Consider the following 6,000-nt stretch of genomic DNA (forward strand, 5'->3'; position numbering starts at 1 on the left):
ATCAAATGAAAGCTTTCAATACACTACTAGCTCAATTGGGATATAACCAATTCAATAATCAACAAAGCATGTACCCCACAAATGAATGCTAGTGTGCACTTGTGCTAGTGTAGAATACAAGAGTGAATCTCAAAACAATCACAAAATCAGGATGATGTGGACCACAAGTGCAAGCATGATATCAATCTTTCAAAAAAAATTTACTCCTAAATGGCATCCACAAAGCATACAATGAGTATTGGACTCTCAAGTCAAGCAATTTTTAAATTTTAAGCAATATAGTCCTCAAAAGATCAAAATCATCGCTAACATCAATCTCAAATCTCAATCATGCAATTAAAGCTCAACTTAAGTGGAATGTAACAGGACACCTTACCCCTAAACTTAAACCGCACATTGTCCTCAATGTGCAATGAGAAGAATGAAAAAGATGGAAAGAGTATACCATGGTGGCAAAGACATGAAGCCCGGCAGTGACCCAATTCCAAAGACGTCTCCCCCAAACTTGGAATCAACAATTTACTTGAATAACCACACTAGAAAATTCACATCAAATCTCAAATGGGATAAGAATTATCAAATCATGCATTCTATAACACAAGATGAAAGAAAGATATGAGATCAAGCCCAATAGAAAAATAGTATGACTACACATAAGGGCACAATGGTGAAAAAAAAAAAATTATTATTTATTTACTTTGTTTTTTAATTTTTTTTTTTTTAATAAACAAAAATTCAAGAAAGTATGGACAATGATTGCTAAGTTTAACGTCTCCAGCTAGACGTAATGCTGCTTTGAAGAAATAAGCTTGAAATGTAAAAAGTGTAAGAAAAAGGTCAAACCAAAGATATTCAGATCGATCAAGTTCAGATCGATCTCAAAAACTTTTTCGATCGATCGAACATGCATAAACCTACAAACATGTTCGATCGATGGGACAGAGATCCTTTTTATGCAGGTGGATGCAGGTTCAAAATTTTTCTAAGTGTTGAGACTTCAGATCAATCCAAGATGAAATTGGATCGATCGAAGAACTAAAAATCGATCTAGGAACAAGTTCGAACGATGGGATAGAGAGCAGAAATATGCAGGTTTTCTACGAATGATTGGACAGAGAGCTTATTGGATGCAGGTATGGAGTTCGATCGATCGAATTTCCATTGAGATCAATCGAACAGGCAAAAACTCATCCATTTTGCATTACAACCCTAGATGTCTTCATACACAGGGTCTATTAGATATGCAGCTTCTAAATGTCTTTGGAAGACCTGTCCCTCAATGTAGGGTTTTAATCTCTGCCCATTAACCTTGAAAATGTTCCCCTTTTTCAAATTTTGAATTTCAACCGCCCCATGAGGTGCAACAGAGATGACTTCATAAGGACCTTCCCATTTGGTTCTCAACTTCCCCGGAAAGAGTTTCAATCTAGAGTTGAAGAGCCAAACTTTTTGACCGGGTTCAAAAGACTTCTTCACAATGTGCTTATCATGAAAATCTTTAGTTCTTTCTTTGTACAGTTTGGCATTATCATAAGCATTATGTCTCAACTCTTCCAACTCACTCAATTGTAATAACCGGTTCTCTCCGGCTTTATCAAGGTCAAGATTGAGCTTTTTAACCGCCCACAAGGCTTTATGTTCCAACTCAACCGGAAGATGGCAAGGCTTTCCATATACAAGTCTATAAGGAAACATTCCAATAGGAGTCTTACATGCCATCCGGTAAGCCCACAAAGCATCATTTAACTTCCGTGACCAATCTTTCCGGGTGGTGTTAACCGTTTTCTCAAGAATATGCTTAATTTCCCGGTTAAACACTTATACTTGCCTACTTGTTTGAGGATGGTAAGGAGTGGCCACTTTATGAGCAACGGAGTACTTAAGAAATAAATGCCTTAAGAATTGGTTATAAAAATGCTTTCCTCCGTCACTTATCATAGCCCTAGGCATACCAAAACAAGTAAAGATATTGGATTTGATAAATTGAATAACCACGGAATGGTCATTTGTTTTGGTGGCACAAGCTTCCACCCACTTGGAAACATAATCAACGGCAAGGAGAATATATTGAAAACCACAGGACATAGAAAATGGACCCATAAAATCAATGCCACATATGTCAAAGATTTCTACTACAAGGATATTGGTCAAGGGCATCATATCTCTTCTTGACATTGATCCTATCTTTTGACATCTTTCATACGACTTACAAAAGTTGTAAGCATCTCTATGGATAGTGGGCCAAAATAGCCCACTTTGAAGAACCTTTAAGGCGGTCTTCTTTGCACTAAAATGCCCACCACTTACAAACGTATGACAAAACACAAGGACACTTGAAATTTCACTCTCCGGAATGCATCTCCGCACGATTTGATCCGGACAATAACGGTACAAGACAGGGTCTTCCCAATAATAGTTCCGGATGTTGGCAAAGAAACGATTATTCTCGTTCTTTGACCAAGAAGTTGGAAGCTTGCCAATTGCCAAATAATTCATAATGTCGGCAAACCAAGGCATTTGCCCATTGGAGATTTGAAAGAGCCGTTTATCCAGAAAAGAATCATGAATAGGTGGGCTAAGGGAAGGTTCTATCAATAACCTTGAAAGATGATCGGCAACCACATTTTCGGTGCCTTCCTTTTCCTTGATTTCAAAATCGAATTCCGAAAAAAGCAAAATCTATCTAATCAATCTAGGTTTTGTTTCCTTCTTTGTCAAGAGATGTCTCAAGGCAGCATGATTAGAACAGACAACAACCTTAAACCCTAAGAGATAGGACCGAAATTTATTAAGGGCATATACTACGGCAAGTAACTCTTTCTTTGTAGTGGAGTAGTTCAATTGAGCTCCCGAGAAAGTTTTGCTTGCATAGTATATGGCACATGGAAGCTTTTCTACTCTTTGTCCCAAAACTGCTCCCATGGCATAATCTGAAGCATCACACATTATTTCAAACGGTAATGACCAATTGGGAGGCTGCATAATAGGAGCGGATGATAACATGTCACGCAATTTATGGAAAGCGTCAAGGCATGCTTGATCAAAAATAAAAAGAGTTTCCTTGGCAAGAAGATTGCACAAGGGTCTAGCAATTTTGCTAAAATCTTTAATAAAACGGCAATAGAAGCCGGCATGACCTAGAAAGGAGCGAACTTCTCTCACTGTAGTAGGTGGAGGTAATTCAGAAATGAGCGCAACTTTCGCTTTATCCACCTCAATTCCCCTTTTTGAGATGATGTGACCCAAAACACTACCTTCTTGAACCATGAAATGGCTCTTTTCCCAACTAAGAACAAGGTTTGTTTCACGACATCTTTTAAGAACCAAGTTTAGATTCTTGAGGCATACATCGAATGAAGACCCAAAGACAGAAAAATCATCCATAAGGACCTCTAGATACTCTTCCACCATATCCGAGAAAATTGACATCATACACCTTTGAAATATGGCAGGGGCATTGCACAAACCAAATGGCATCCGTCTATAAGCAAATGTGCCGAAAGGACAATTAAAGGTGGTTTTCTCTTAGTCTAAGGGGTCAAAGGCTACTTGATTGTAACCCGAATAACCATCAAGAAAGCAATAGGATTGTTGCCCAGCCAATCTCTCTTGGATTTGATCAATAAATGGCAAAGGGAAGTGATCTTTCCTAGTGGCGGCATCCAATTTTCGGTAATCAATGCATACTCACCATGAATTGGCGATACGCTTAGAAATTGCCTCACCTTTTACATTTTCAACCACCGTAATTCCCAATTTCTTAGGAACTACTTGAGTTGGACTCACCCATTTGCTATCAGAGATTGGATAAATAATACCAGCATCTAAGAGCTTAACTACCTCTTTCTTAACCACTTCTTTCATGTTTGGATTAAGTCTCCTTTGTGCATCCCTAAAAAGTTTTGTATCATCTTCCATAAGTATGCGATGCATGCAAATAGAAGGATCAATTCCCTTAAGATCCGCCACACTCCATCCTGTTGCCCAGATATAGACTTTAGAGGGGAGTGAATAAAGTCTAAGCAAACTAAGGTCAAATTTGGGTTTTAATTAATCAACTAAAACAAAGCTTAACTTCCTAGATAAATATTGAAGAAAATAACCTGAATTTTGAACTTCAAAGGATAATATTTATCAAACAAAATATATAGCAATAAATGTAAGAGATAGAGATAGAGATTGCAAACATATACTTAGCGATTTTAGTGAGGTTCGGAAACTCCTACTCCTCGGCTCAAGACACCTCTTAAAACTTCCCAATTCACTATGGCTTCTCCTTGCTAGTGGAGAGCAAACCTTTTACAAGAAGCTCTTCATTGCTTCAAAGTGCTAAGAGAAACACCTTCTCTTAGTCTTTCTTGGGCCACACCAGCCCTTACAAGTTTTGAACAAGATTGAAGAAGTACAATATGATCTCTCTTAGATCTGAAGTACAAGATATAGCTCACTCTAGAGTATGTATGAATAAATTGAAGCTCAGCTGTCTTTTATGATATGAGATGTGTGTATATGATGATGAAAGGCTTTTTGATTGCTAGAAAATCTTTCTCAATAAATGTAACAAGCTTTTATGAAGGCTACCAGTCATTGTATAGACTTTCAAAACTGTCTGATATAAATTCTAGCTGTTGGACACACACTTCGAGGAATAAAGCCCGTTTGAAATTTAAATTCTCGCAGGTTTGGTAGACCGAAATAAATTGCTCTTGAGGATCAGTCAACCGATTTAGTCAAAGGATGGCCATCAACCTTGGTTCGGTAGACCGATGAAAGAGTCCTCTTTGGTTCGGTCGACCGATTTGATTTGAGGTTGATTACTAACCATGTTTCGATACACCGATGAAAACTTCCATCTGTTTCGGTTGACCGAAACTCCATTCTCAAAAGCTCTAAAACCTTCTGTGAGAATCGGCTCTACTGACTCATTCACCTCTTTAGATTCGGTCGCCTGAAACTTAAGTGAGACTTTCAATATACCAGGTTCGGTTGATCGATTTTACAAGGTCCTGAGGTTCAGTAGACTGAAATAGCTTAGGGGTTTTGATCCAAGGTCTCCATTTATATCGGTCAACTGATTTAATGTGCCCTTCCAATTTGGTCGACCGAATTGGTTTATGTTTCAGGAAACTTGTTATGATGATGTGCTAAACTTGGTCCTTTGGTCCTTAGGCATTATGAATGAGTTGATTATACATGATTTGAGAAATGTAAGCTTCAAAGTGTTCATACAAACTTTAACAAAGATTCCTAAGTAGCTCACCATCCTAGCTACCCCATTGCTGACATCTAGATAACTTCTTTAAATCTTGAGACTTCTTTGTCATGTCTTGACAATGCTTTCTCCTTTGAGCTTTAATGTGTACTGACTTATGTTGATGAGTGCCTTTAATCGGTAAATTTGCTCAAGGTAGATATTAGTATACAAAGAACATCATTAATGAATTATGATCATCAAACGCCATAGATTCAAGGTCAACACATCCTATAGCTTCTTTGTTCTCTTTAAGCACATTTAAGAGCGCATTTTCTTGGTCCTTTTCAAGACTTGAAGAGATGATGACCGGAAGAGTGTCTTTTGGGCCTAGAAATGCATACTTGAGATTGGAATGTGGAGTTTTAAGCTCAAGAGTTGGTGGAGAGACTAGAGATGGGACTGGTGGAGTGCTAGAGAGTGGAGGAAGAGGTTCTATTGGAGTTTTCCAAGGTGGAAAATCCAAGCTTGCAACAGATTCCATGAGATTGCTTACTTCATTCATTGATTTTTCATCATCAAACCCACAATTACCATACATTTCAAGAAGACAAGAAGCAAGAGGATCATCGGATATGAGAGATGAAAGGTTATCCTTGATTGGTTGTTTCAGAACCATGGTTGGAATTGACTCTTCAACAACCCCATCCAAAACATCTATAAGATAACACTCGTTTTCATCTATGAGATGTTGACTTGTATTAAAAATATTAAGCTTGACCATCATATTACCAAAAGAAAGGTCCATA

This window comes from Cornus florida, unplaced genomic scaffold (assembly GCF_030987335.1).
Source record: "Cornus florida cultivar Cherokee Brave unplaced genomic scaffold, ASM3098733v1 CherokeeBrave_3.0.0_Hap2_Chr07, whole genome shotgun sequence".
Taxonomy (NCBI): domain Eukaryota; kingdom Viridiplantae; phylum Streptophyta; class Magnoliopsida; order Cornales; family Cornaceae; genus Cornus; species Cornus florida.